At 35.7% G+C, this 14,968-nt stretch overlaps 1 long non-coding RNA gene and 1 pseudogene across 3 annotated transcripts in view; one reads left to right on the top strand and one right to left on the bottom strand.

Moving 5' to 3' along the window:
• The window catches only part of LOC114908706, a 415,061-nt gene extending 401,205 nt beyond the window's left edge, over positions 1-13,856 (top strand). For all 3 annotated transcript variants that reach the window (XR_003797023.1, XR_003797021.1, XR_003797020.1), the window contains one exon: positions 12,295-13,856. This is a non-coding gene — a long non-coding RNA (uncharacterized LOC114908706). The remainder of the gene's footprint in view (positions 1-12,294) is intronic.
• Positions 2,989-3,531, bottom strand: LOC114908704 (annotated as a pseudogene).
• Positions 13,857-14,968: the final 1,112 nt, after the last annotated feature.

The following is a 14,968-nucleotide window of genomic DNA, read 5'->3' as shown; positions in this document are numbered from 1 at the left end:
ACCATGCTTACCAGGGTGAATCCAAAATCAGAGACTTCTTCCTAAGACAACTTCTTCTGGTGAAGTACAGACTAATGTAAGAAATTATAGATGATTTACAGTCCCAACTGTAAACAATGAGAAGTGAAAGGTGAGAGTCACTGAAGTCCATCACTCCAAATCAATAATCTTTTTAATGTGCTCTTGGAATAAACAACCAAATCAGAAATAACTAAATGTATATATTAAAATAAGATGATTTGGCATGAGCACAAATACCATGAATACAGAATAGAAATGCTGAATATTTACAAACCATATAAGTTGTTTTTTAAAATAATGAGCAATTGTGTAAATAATTACAAAACTACTGCAGAGCTATATGACATACAGGGTGCTGAGAATTTAAAAATTAAATTTAAAACCACACTAAATCGCCTTGCTTTCACATACTTTCTAATTCCAAGGCACTATAGAATCTACTGTAGAAAAAGAAAAACCTAATAATTTGGCCTGCTTTGAATATCACAAAGTATGACATCTACCAGTAATACATAAATAAATATTTATTTATTATTTCATTTTTATTATTTTATTTATTATTTTATTTTTAATAATTTAAAAAGAAATAGAAGAAAAATGTATTTTCATCTTGATATAAAACAAATAGCAAGAGAGTAATAAAAAAAAAATAGCAATTACAGGGCTTCCCTGGTGGCGCAGCGGTTGACAGTCCACCTGCCGATGCAGGGGACACGGATTCATGCCCCGGTCCGGGAAGATCCCACATGCAGCGGAGCGGCTGGGCCCGTGAGCCCTGGCCGCTGAGCCTGCGTGTACGGAGCCTGTGTTCCGCAATGGGAGAGGCCACAACAGTGAGAGGCCTGCGTACTGAAAAAGAAAAAAAATAGCAATTACAATGTCAAAAAAAACAACAAATACAGGGTGGCTCTATTTTTGGTTCTAAAGTAACAGAACCTTAACTATGTCCCATATACCTGGACTTCCACAAAAACAAGCCCTGATTCTGGCTTTGCTGATGTCTAGACAGATTTGATATGACCTTTGTGAATGTGATTCTCATATGGCTGTCACTGTTTTCTATTATAAACAGATTAATTGGTGACTTTAGCAACTTTTGAATTTTTTTCTTTAAACTATAATATATTCAACTGGGTCGGCCAGTCTATCTGAAGGCTGACTCACATTCTTTACAAGTAAACTTTTAAGCATATTTTTAATGTTTGTTTTATTTTATTTTATTTAGAATTTGACAAATTTATTGGTATTTTAGTAAAGACATTCATCTCAGTCGTTTCTCCTATCTTCACCTTAAGTTAATATTTCATTTGAGTCAAGAAAAGAAAATGTAGAAGAGGGAAGTTTTTTCAACAGAAACCCTAAAAGAAACAAAAATGGAAAGTTTGCCTATGTTAAAGCAAGTTAAATTCATGTATCTTGATATAATTAAACCATGTAAGTAAGAACTAATAGTTCTATATGCATTTCCATTGTTTTACTTGGGGCTTACTCCAAACTCAAATGCAAGTGAACAAAGTATTAGGAATATATACAGGCTGCTTCTCTGGAATTACTACCTATTAAAAGAGTTCAGCGAGTAGGTACCACCAATCAGTCTGAAGCTGCCCCCAAACCTAACATTGTAGGAGTTTTCAGGGAAATCATTATACTATATGTTTCTTTTATGTGTGACTATGCTTTTAAAGATGTGTTTAACTGTCACGTTAAAAAAGAATTCATATACAAGACAAAAATACAAAATAAACACCATCCTACAACACATAGATTAACAAACTATATGTGGTCAAAGATTCCATAAAATATGTTTAAAGATGCATTTTCTTTCCTTTTATTTTCAGTATCTAAAATGTGCTTTTGAGAGTTCACTGGTTAATATGTATACAGTTAAACCATATTACTGTGCTAAATAAGAATTCCTATAATAAGTGCAAATCAAATTGGATTTCACAGGTTAGTAACATAAATACTTTTATAAAGTTACAGAAAGTGCATCTTTCTTATTTTCCATCCTCATACAGTGTTGCCTTTGTGTGTGTGTGTGTGTGTGTGTGTGTGTGTGTGTGTGTTTATACCCTTTAAAAAATAAGAACAGCCAAATATTTAACTATCATGTCCATTTAAATTTTTGGTGGTGGTTTGTTATTTTAAAAAAAACAGCTTCCTTATGATTTGCCTCAAGATCTGGTGGAAATGCTTACAGGAACTAGCTAGTAACAAAAATCAAGAGAAGCACCTTCAAAATATTGGTTTACTTTGGCAGCAAATGGTTGTTCTTTGAAGAGTAATGAAGGTAGCCAAGACCCTCTCAAGTGAAGTGGGCTATTTTAAATACTCAACAGTTTACATAAAAATTTTAAATGTTGTGTTTAAAGAGCTAAGCATCTGTATCCACTGATAGCAATGCAATAACTAGCTTATGATGATTTGAAACAAAAAATGCCCATTAGGGGGAAAAAAAAGCTGTATTTTAATTTTATCTAATTTACTTTCTCAGTTAATAGTCCAGTAACATTTTTCTCCCAATACAATACTCCCTTCTCTATAAAGCTGTTCCTGGGAGCCAGACAGTTTAGGTTAATAAGGGAGTTAAGCTAGAGAGTAATTGCCTACAGTTTAAATAGACAACTTTTTGCTTCCCTCTTAATGTGTTAACAGTTGCATGTAGTAAAATATGCAATTCTTAGAAATGTACCATTCATTTCTGATTTTTTTATTATCTGTAAGCTTTGGAAAGTAATCACATGAGTAACTACAAAATTAATAAATGTCTTTAAATCTGTATATAAAACATAAATTACCTCTAATTTCAAATTCTCATTTATTAGTGTACCACTCAATCTTTAAAAAAAAGAAAAGAAAAGAAAAAACGGTGGCTTCAAAAATAGTCTTATACCATTCTTTAAAAAAGAGGAAGCTGTTCCTTTTAACTTTACACCCACCCCACACCCCAGTTTCAAAACACATCATTTAATTGTCTTGGTCATGAACATTTCCAAGATGAGATTTTATATTTCACTTCCATAGCTTCTGGTTATCAGAAAACCCATGTTTTCCTTTATTGAAGGAATTTGGTCCTGCTGATGTTGGTGTATTCCTTCCAGTAGTCTTCATCCTCATCTTTGCTTCTGGAGGCATTTACTCTGGTTCACTATCCTCATCTTCCTTAAAAGCTGCTACTGCTGAAAGGGTTTTTGGAGCAAGAGTTGGAACGGTTTCTTTAGGCTTACTTGAGACAAGTTTGATGGATATGGCTGAGGCTTTCTTTGTTGTCTGACTACCTGTGGCAAATCCAAACTTGGAGATCTTTGGAGGCTTTGTTGGGAGGTCTGCAGCTTCTTCAGCTGATCGCTTCTCAGCGCTGCGACTGGAATTTCCCCCTCCATTACTGGAAGAAACAGTCTTAGTTTTCACGGGTTTTTCTGTTCCTTCTTCAGGTCCTCCGGCGGCTCCACTCTTCAGAAGCTTCAGAAGCTTCTCAGGCTTCTCCTCTCCAGCCTTCCCGTCCACCATTTTCCCCCTGCGGCTTCCAAATTTTTAGTGTTTTAATAGAAATTTTACGAAGCTAAATGTTTCTGTCTCTAAGATGATCTTTGATATTTCAGTGAGCAAGAGCATCTTCCTCTTTCATCTTGGCCATTCTCCTTCTCCAAACGTTCCTCATGTCTTATATAGAGAATAATGCAGTGGTTATGAGACCAAGCTATCAAACCAGACTACCTGATTTTGAATCTTACCTCCAAAACAATAATGGGTACTGACCCAAACTATTAATAATAATGATAACTAACATTTATTTAAAACTTACTGTTTTATTTAATTCTTACAACTCTATGAGATTAGTACTCTCATTACTCCCATCTATACATGGAAATGGAATTCCCATCTGCAAATGAGGCCCAAAATAGCTAAGTAAATGGCCTGAAATCACTCAACTAACAAGTAGCCAACTAAGGATTTGACTCAGATTTATTGGATTTCAAACCTATTCTCTTAGCCAGTCTTTTTGTATGAATAAAGGAGAAGTGGATCTCATAAATCTGCCTGAATGACAAGACAATGTATATGTTGTCCTAAGTGCGTGCAGAGAGCAGTAGTTGTGTACAATCAAATTTGTTTTTTTGAGAAATAGAGCTTTCTACATTTCCTTTTTTAATACAAATCAACTCTGAAAGTAGGGTGTTAAATATTGAATTTAGGCCTTTGGTAACAAGGATAGAATATACCCTTGAAGAAAAACACATTTTCCTTAATTGTGACTTCCTGAAATTCTCCTGAGTATTTTATGAAACATCTAAATATCAGGACAGCTGTTAATTAATTTCCTGGAGGTAAATTATTGACTGCAAAACGTTGCTCTGTAGAACCTGGCCTATTAACGAGATTCTTACTGGAACATCCTTTCAATTGTCTTATTACTATGGCAAGGTCAGCAACTGCAGCCCCTTCTAGCTTCTGATATTTTCCCTTACTCCAAACCATGTATGTTGTTCTAGGAGAGATGTTCCTTGAGACTAGTCGATAGGTAGTGGCTGAATGTTAGAGACAGGTTCTCCCAAGGGTGTTAAGCAAGGAGCATCAGGAGATGCGGCCTTTTCCGCCCTTATCATTATTCTTCTGTGAAAATTCTTGTTTCTGGACAGTGTTTCTCTCCTCCCTCTTCTCTCTTCCCCTCTGTGGAACAGAAGAAAGTCTCACAGTTTTTCCCCAACCAAGTCATCTCTGAACTAAACACCCACAGTGTATTGTACATTTTATGTACAAAAATATAAAACTGAGTGCTTTGTACATTTTATGTACAAAAATATAAAAATGAGGAAATAAAGCTTCTCTCTCTATGTCTTCCCACATTTATGATTGGCCTTTTATATTCTGTACATCTTGGCAATCATACATCTGTGGGTTTCTAAAGACCCAAAGATCAGTTAGCACGTAAAAAGAAAAACAGACTTCAGATTTACAGATTTTTTTATCACAAAGATGAACCCAAGTTCTAAGTTAAAGCAGCAGAGCTGCGTCTTGCAGAAAGAAGGGGGGAAGGAAATGAAAGTCAAGCTGGGGGACCTCTGACTGAGGAGGCCAGTACTGGGGGGTGAGTAATCTGCAGGAGTAATTGGAGAAAAGGGGAGAAATAACCTCCTTTCTTCCTCCCCACCATACTTTCAAACTACATTTCACTGAAAATTAGGAACAGATAGACAGTGCTGTGTTTGTGGGCACTATCTGATCCCCTGAGTTACTACTAGCCTGATCTTTGCCCTGAAGTCTCTGAAGTCTGTTCACACTTAAAGGACACACATACATAAAGAACTGTGGCATAATCTGAATTTTTTTCATTCCATGTCGAGATTAGGTTCAGGACACTACCTGGTAGATTCAACAGTAACTACCTCAGGTGAACAAGCCTTTTTTGATTTCCTTTTACTTATAAATGGACAATTTTTTTTTTTAAGTTAGATTCCTTGTGTTTGAGGTAGTGCCTGCTGTTTCAATCCCAAATATGAGAGAGTTGGTTGCTGGTTCAAAAGACAGAAAAGTCCAATTCTGAACTATAGAGACCACCGCATGAGAGAACACAGGTCAGCCCCATAAGACCAGCAAGGTTTTCTACATGTCATACTCCCTAAGATCTTGTCCAGGTCCAGTAATTCTGATGCAATAATATCATTGACCTGATTCATAAGGACATTTCTTTATTATTCCTTGCTCATAATAGGTTTGCCGTAAAGTTTGCTATTTTGAATTGACTTTATCAAATTGCAATCATCAAGTAGATAATTGTCTCCAAGCTTAAGCAGAATGATTCGAAAATTTAACAAGAAACATAAATTTCAAAATTAGAAATGCCAATATTCATAGGAAGTTTGAGTTTAAGGAGGCCAAGAGACCATTTAGTCCAATACCTACACAAAAAATGAAGGTCTCAGATCTATTGAACCTCTGTCTCTTAAATCTGAATTCTCACAATTTCTTTATGTAAATAATCTAACACATTTGAAAATTGTTATTATAGCACTATTTTCATGTACTCTCAAAAATACTTCAATCTTATTTGCAATGAAGATTTGCCCTTGTGGTAGAAAATGTATTTTAATACAATAATAAGCAGCTAGGTACCCGGTCTAGCTTATTAATAAATAAGTTATTTCAATAAATCTTTGCCCACACTGTCTGATTTATCAACTTCTTTATTTTGCTAGCAGTACAGAACAGTGAAAACAAAGAAGAGAAAAGAAGGAACACAGTAAGCTTGTCATTTAGCCCTTCTAAAATATCTTTCCCATATGATGGCATTAGAAGAACAGGTTCTACAATGCAGAAAATAATGAAGTGATATAAAAAAGATTCTAAATAGTTGGAGAAATTTTGCAAATAATTTTCCCTAAATGCAAAATATGGGAAAGGTTTATTAGTAAAAAGTGGGAAAGTCAGTGGTGAAATAGAGACGATAAGTGACATGGTTTAGCAAGCTACTTCACTTCTGGAATCCTGCAGAACTCAATTAAAATGCAACTGCAGTTGTAAATGACATGCTTTACTAATGTGCTTCCAATAAATGATATTTCTAATGCACCTAATATAATCATTGAAAGAGAAACCTTAAATTAGAAGGAATTGTTTTGTCTGTCAGTGTATCATTATTACCACCTCCCTTTGCCTGGGTAGAACATATATGGTATTACTTGTTAAGTGGGGAAGTCTTTGAAAATAAACATTTATAAAGTAGTTACTAGAACTGTTATAGTAAATGACTCACTAGAAACCCTTACAGTACCAGCACCGTCATTCTTGAGAAATTGCTAAGAAAATTAATTTTATGTATATGCCAAGATATAATGAAATAGTTACATTATAATACAAAATAATCCATAATAATAAAAACTTATTACAAAATATTTGCCTCATCAGCTTCTGCCTTGACATAACAAGTTGTTTCTTATAAGCATTAAAATTACAAACGTACATCAAGCAAAATTAGATTATATTGATTTTTGTCAATAAACTCAGTATTGGAAGCCTAATGTCTGCTCAGTTAGAAACAATTTTATATTGATAATTAACTCATTTGGAAAGGGAAACAAGGTTATAAAGGGATTGATCCAAATAGATGCTATTTTTTAAGAAAATTATCAGCTGATAATCACTGTGATGTATTGCAATTTATTATTAGAAAACTTTAATGATTGAAAACTTTTGTGTGGAAAAAATCACTTCCTACAGAATGAATCTCTCCCCCCTCCCCCAACTACCATCAAGAAAAAGTGGAAAGAGAAAATAAAAGCTGAAATTTATTGTTATACAATTTTCCTGCTAACACTTCATAACAGTGAGAAAATTAGTTCTGTAAGAGCTTTGTTACATGGAGTTATCCACTGGTTACACACAAAAAATTTGCTGTCAATGAATGAATGAATGGGTATTAAGCTTCTCAGGCATATGTTGCTTATTGATTGGCATTCTACACTAAAGATATTTCCTTTTCCCATATTTGTTTACTTATTATTTTATTACATTTACAATGGACTTGCGTATTCCTATTTTATTCAGTGTTGTGTATTGTGATAATGTCATTATTTGTTTTGATGCTCTAATTATACTATATTTGGCCAATGTGAACCATTTCAAGATGGCATCTTTCTGATATGTCTCCATCATATTTTTAGTATGTTCTCAGTATCTCCCACAAGATATTCCAAGTTCACCTTGTACTTGTAAAGTTTGAACATTTCTCCAAGGAGACCTGATTTCATTTGGTAGAGCGTGGTATTTGGAGACTAAGATCTTGGAACTAATTATGCTTCTTACTCAACTCTAAAATGAAAATGACAACACTTACTCTACCATACCCTTTCTAACCACTACAGCATCCTCCAACTTGTTTTCCTGCTTGCTTTCTCTCTTTCACTCTATACCAATCCAGTTATTCTTATAAGCCTGAGGCATCTTTTAAAAAAGTATATCAGATCATTTCATTCATCTTCTTACACTCTCTAAGGTCTTCATTTTGCATTTTTAATTAAAAAAGAAGAGAGGAAGAAAGCAACTAAGCTAGCTAGCTATCCTGCAAGACCCAACTTGAGTTGCCCTGTTCCTGCCTCTTTGACTTTTATATTGTATCACCCCCCCCCACCCCGTAACTGTATTCCAATCACAATGACCTTCCCTCTTTTCTTCAAAGACTCCAGATTCATTCCTGTCCCCACAGCCTTTGCCCTTGCTGCTCCCTCTGTCTAGATTGATCTTCCTCAAATTTTCTCCAAGTCAGCCTTTTTCATTATTGGGGTCTTAGCTTGAAACTCAGTTCTTCAGAGAAGCCCTCCCCATTCCACTTATTTAACGCCGAGAAGCTAATATGAAACAAACACAAACAAACACACACACACCACTATTTCTCATGAATATAGACACAAAATTTCTAAATAAAATATTAGCAAATTTAATCCAATAATATAGAAAAAGGAGTTATGCACCATGACCAAGTGGGATTTATTTCATGTACATGAAGCTGATTAAACCTTTCAAAACCAATCAATGTACTTCACCAAATCAACAGATTAAAAGAGAAAAACCATATCATCATATCAATTGATGCAGAAAAATAAATCTTAACAAAATTCAATACCCATTCACAATAAAAACTTCCAGCAAATGAGAAATAATAGAGGACTTCCTCAACTTGATAAAAAGCATCTGAAAAAAAACTACAGTTAACAAAAATAACTGTAAGAGACAATATTTTCTCTGTAAGACTGAGAATATGGCAAGGACTTCTATCACCACTCTTATTCAACATAATATTGGATGTGCTAGCCACTACAACAAGGCAAGAAAAAAATAAAAGGCAGACAGATAAGAAGGGGAAAAATAAAATTGTCTCTACTTGCAGATGAAATGAATGCCTATGTAGAAAAATCCCAAGGAATCTATAAAAAAGTTCATAGAATTAATAAGTGAGTTCAGCAAATTGACAGGTACAAGATCAACACACAAAAATTAATTGCATTTCTGTATTAACAATGAACATGTGGACTGAATTACAATCACTATAATATATACTGAAGGATGTAAAGGAAGCATTGAATAAATGGAAATATTTTTTTTAATGGAAATATTTTTGAATGTAAAGACAGTATTAGAAACATGGCAGTTCTTCCCAAATTTATCTGAAAATTCAATTCCAATCAAATTCTCAACATTTCTCATAGAAGTGTACATGTACAAAAATAGCCAAGATAACTTTCAAATTATGATATGATAAATTATAATAATGCAAATAAAATATTTGAATAAAGTTAAATAGAGCTATTGAACAGGCTAGACAGTTTAGATGAATGTGGAAATGTACAGCTACTTTTATTATTTTAGTATACAATTGAACTTCAATTCAGTGGAGAAAAGATGAACAGCTCAGGAAGTGTTGAAAAATTTGATTATCCATTCATAAACAAAAATTTGAAATTGATTAAGGACTCTATGTGTGTGTGTGCGCATATGTGTTTTACACACACTTACCCCTAGAGGTATTTATGCATGTGCACAAGGAGGTGCATAGATGAAAAATCATCTCATGATTATTTATAATAATAAAAACTCTGAAACAAATTGTCCATCAAAGCTAGAATCATGAAACCAATTATGGCATTTCCAAATATGAAATGCTATTTAACAGATAAAAAAATAAGGTACTGACATGAAAAAAAATCTCAGAGGCATATTGTTGGGAGTACAAAGCAAGTTATAGAAGATAATCAATAAAAAGTAATTATTTTTTTTATTTCTTTAAAAGAGCCAAACCCCACACATTGCTGTAAAAAACAGAATAAATTTTATGAAGATTACAGAGCCTCTGTCTCCTGATCCCTGAGTTCAACTGTGACCTCTCAGAGGCCCTCCATTCAGGATTCTCTTCCTTAAAAAAACATGTCTCAGAGCAACCTAGAAAATGTCAGTTCTTCCACATTTGAATCACTCCTTCTGAGGGAGCTCCTTTGAAAGACATCAGGGTAGACATTCAATCCTCGCGGTCCTCTTCAATGATAGAAAAGAGGCTTAGGAACATAGTTTCTACAATGTTAGCAACTCTTTTGAAATACTGTATAGGTATTTCCTCCCTTGTAAGATGACAATTTAATAAATGTCCTCTAACGTATTTAAGAGGAAAAAAAATAGAGAGAGAGAGAGAAAGAGATGATAGCCACAGCCTCAGGTCAGGATGAGTAGCAAGTCATTCTGAGCAATGAATTAAGATTCTGACTGAATTTATCATATCTGTTTACCTGCTAGGCAGAAGACAAGCTAGTAAAATATAAATACTGGATCATTAGAGATTGTTCTCTTATTTACCAGATTGGATAGATAAATGTTCACCTTATTTCAGATCCTAAACTCTGGAGAGAACAGTGATTATTCTTATTTTATCGTATTTGTTTTGCAGGCTGTAATCTCTGCTTTATAGCTTACTAAATAACATTTTATTGCTTACTAAATAACACCTCACTGCAAAACTCATTATCTTTCTTGACCTCAAACCAAACAAGGAGTTACAGAGGGACATGTATTGCTATGCCCATTTTCAAAAGAGAAAACGTGTAAGCTATTACAAGGCACGTGGCTGAGGAGAAAAAATGGTGTCATCATTACTGGTTGTTTTGCCACAGAATAACTACTTTCCTTTCAATAATAAAACTCAAATTTTGCTAGAGTAAGGGGTATACGCTTCTCCCTTGCATACTGTCTGGAGAAGCACTAACCAAGCTCTCTGTCTTCCCCCTGCAGTGGATGGGCATAGGATCTAAACTAGGCCAAAGTCACACTCTTGCTGGACTTTGAATCTTGAATAGATACACCAAGATGGCAAAACAAAATGATCAAATTGATCCCAGAGGCATGTCACTGTTGAGATTATCAACTAGTTTTCACCATCTTGGGGATCATACTGGCCCCTGCCCTCTCTGATGCTGAACCCTCTTCTTCAGTTTTTCCTTCACTTCTATGAGTCTCTTTCATTCCCAACAAGTCTCCCTTTATTCCCTTTAATTAACGGAATCAAATCTATTGCTTGCCACCAATAAACAACCACAGTACACAGTTGGCCATGTGCAGAGTTAGACAGGGCTTGTTTGAGTTTTGAGGTAGCTTGATGTCCACCCCACACCTCCTCCCCACTCCCCGCACAGCCTATTCCATCCTCAGTCACATGTCTTTCCTTTGCAGTTTCTTCCCATTCTCACCTTCCATAATGGGCACATATACTCAAAGTAGACTTCAATTTCCTTCCAACCTTCCTCCATCAAAATCTGCTTTCTGGAAGAAACTTGATGAACTCATTTGCACAAATATGTAGAAGAGTAGTTTGTTTTTTCTTTTATCCAAAAATTTTATTCAAATCCTCCTACATACATGTTACTGTGCTAAGAAAGATAATAGTGAAAATAAGAAAGATTTTTCCCCTGTCTTGTAGGCTGATAAATCTATCAAACCCTGCAAACTGCAGAGGATCTCGAATTATAGGATTCAGAGATCTGGAGGGAGAGAAGCTCTGGGGAGATGAAAGGGCTTCATTCCAATTCTGAAGTCAGATCAGATCTGAAGTTAGTAGCTGCTTACTAGTGTTTCCTGTTTAGGAATAAAGCCACATCTCTTCAACAGTGAATAGAATATCATCAATAGTATACAATGGGTTCACTGTCTTTTCCCTCCCTCTGTATTTTTATTACCTGTTGACATAGTTAGTGTCTCATCGTGGAATCCTCTTCAATGCTCAGGGTAACAGAAAACACTGACCAGATTTAGAACCCTTGATTGGGGAAATTGCTCTCTGAAACTCTCTACCTACAAAATTAAATAATTAAAAATAAAGAAAAATATCATTTACCTTATTACTGAAATTATTTTAATAGCTAACTTTAGAAAAATTAGAAAATTTAAATCAGTCAAAATGAGGTAAATAAGAACACCCGTAGCTCTACAACAGAGAGATTGCCACTATTGACAGGTTGGCTTCTATATTTTCATTCTTTACACTCATACATACATGAATGATGCACCTTATTCATATGTATTTGCTTTTGAAAAACAGGGATTGTGTTTTAAGTAGTACTTAAATTACGAGTGGATATCTTTGAAACAGAACAGAGTTAAATTTAATCACAGTCATAATCGTAATCTTTATAATTTACCATGCCAGGCACTGGTTTAGTATATTGAGTATTTGATCTCCTTTAATCCTTCCAACAACCTTATGATATTGGTATATTGTTATCATAAATTTTACAGATTAAGAAACTGAGGCTATAACCAGGCAACAGATCAAGATCCTGCCACTGGTTACTGGTGGATCTAGAAGTCAATCTCACATGAAATATGGATAAAGGGAGAGACCCAGAGGAAACTTTTTGAGCGATGCTGGCCCCCACAAGACAAAGTAATGAAGACCAAAGAGGTATGTCTGGAAGACTTGGGTTTCCTTGCTGAGGATACAACCAAAGCATTGTGACTCCCATCCAAGTCGTGTGCTGTGTTGCTGTGGTGAGTGACTATTACTCAACCTACCAAATTTAGAAGCTCCTTAAAAGGTGCCACAACCAGACACTTAGAGGAAATGGTTTTCACTTGTAACTTAATTATTCTAGCATGAATTATAGATTGTCGCTGCCTCACTAACCCAGAGAGGGGACGATGAAAGCAGGGTAGCACTGAAAGACTGGAGGTGAGCATCTATGACAGGCATCTTTTCTATACAGTGCAGCAAGTAGGCTTCCCACCTAGTCCTGCCTCTTCCATGGAGAAGGAGTCAGCGTACAAAACTCCCACATTCCCTTGGCAAAAAGTCCCCACAAGGCAGATGTATGAACAAAACACCACTGGGCTCAAAGACAAAAGCTCTGGGGCAGGAGAGCCAGGTTCCTAATGTCTCTGTGAAGTGGATTCAAGGCCCAGGAAAGGCCTGAAAGGTGCTTGAGGTCCTCAGGGCGGTTCTGACCTTAGAACATGACAGAGCAGCTTCTCCCATTTGACTATGTGTTTTATAGTTCTTCCTGAGGAAGGGGTGCTGCAAAGGTAAAAAGGCCTCCACTGGGCCTACTGGCTTCTCAGAGATAACTCCACAGAGGCTTCAGCTCTTTCTAGCTGGACCTGAACTCCATCTGCCTCTATCAGTTCCTGCCACTCCAAAGGCTGTGAGGGAAACCACTACACATAATAATAAAAAAGTATAATAAAAACAATAATAAAATGCGTAGCTCCACAAAACAGTCTCAAGATGGCAAACTGATTGCTTACCCTCAATAACCACTATCCAGTATCAAAATTAATAGAGAATAAAAACTTTTCTTAGCCTCAAAATATAAGATACCTTATAAATGCACAGGATTGGGATTAATTTTTGAGACCTTAGCATCTTTTCCCAAATGTCAAAACCTTTACTGAGACACCCTTCAGCTGCACACACAGGCCTCCAAAGAGACTCCTGGCCCATGCAGCTCCAGGTCTTCTCAAACCCCCACTTCGACCCCCTACAGCAGGCCTGAGAATAAGGCTCCATATTGAAAGAAAAGAAAAGGTTCAAAGTATGACTGTAATGCAAGCATGAACATTTTGTTTACTGACTGGAGAATCTCCTCTTCTTTTCAAGTAACTATAATTTAATGAACCAGAGGAAGATATAGTTCAACAGAGAGAATTTTTTAAAAGTCTCCAGGAGATAAGAGAAATAGAAATAAAAACAAAAATAAACAAATGGGACCTAATGAAACTTAAAAGCCTTTGCACGGTAAAGAAAGCCATAACCAAGACGAAAAGAAAACCCTCAGAGTGGGAGAAAATATATGCAAATGAAGCAACTGACAAAGGATTAATCTCCAAAATTTACAAGCAGCTCATGAAGCTCAATATTAAAAAAACAAACAACCCAATCCAAAAATGGGCAGAAGATCTAAATAGACATTTCTCCAAAGAAGATATACAGATTGCCAACAAACACAAGAAAGAATGCTCAACATCACTAATCATTAGAGAAATGAAAATCAAAACTACAATGAGGTATCACCTCACACCAGTCAGAATGGCCATCATCAAAAAATCTACAAACAATAAATGCTGGAGAGGGTGTGGAGAAAAGGGAACCCTCTTGCACTGTTAGTGGGAATGTAACTTGATAGAGCCACTATGGAGAACAGTATGGAGGGTCCTTAAAAAACTAAAAATAGAACTACCATATGACCCAGCAATCCCACTACTGGGCATATACCCTGACAAAACCATAATTCAAAAAGAGTCATGTGCCACAATGTTCATTGCAGCTCTATTTACAATAGCCAGGACATGTAAGCAACCTAAGTGTCCATCAACTGATGAATGGATAAAGATGTGGCACATATATACAATGGAATATTACTCAGGCATAAAAAGAAACGGAATTGAGTTATTTGTAGTGAGGTGGATGGACCTAGAGTCTGTCATACAGAGTGAAGTAAGTCAGCAAGAGAAAAACAAATACCGTATGCTAACACATATATATGGAATCTAAAAAAGAAAAAAAAATGCTTATGAAGAACCTAGGGGCAGGATAGGAATAAAGATGCACACGTAGAGAATGGACTCGAGGACATGGGGAGGGGGTAGGGTAAGCTGGGATGAAGTGAGAGAGTGCCATGCACTTATATATACTACCAAATGTAAAATAGATAGCTAGTGGGAAGCAGCTGCATAGCACAGGGAGATCAGCTTGGTGCTTTGTGACCACCTAGAGTGGTGGGATACGGAGGGTGGGAGGGAGATGCAAGAGGGAGGAGATATGGGGATATATGTATATGTATAGCTGATTCACTTTGTTATAAGGCAGAAACTAACACACCATTGTAAAGCAATTACACCCCAATAAAGATGTTAAAATTAATTAATTATTTTAAAAAAATTCTCCAGGAGATAAAAATAAATTGCTGTGTTAAGT

The sequence above is a fragment of the Monodon monoceros genome, unplaced genomic scaffold (genome assembly GCF_005190385.1).
Source record: "Monodon monoceros isolate NGI ecotype Baffin Bay Population unplaced genomic scaffold, NGI_Narwhal_1 Super_Scaffold_4, whole genome shotgun sequence".
Taxonomy (NCBI): domain Eukaryota; kingdom Metazoa; phylum Chordata; class Mammalia; order Artiodactyla; family Monodontidae; genus Monodon; species Monodon monoceros.
This window is presented reverse-complemented; position numbering and strand designations above follow the sequence as displayed.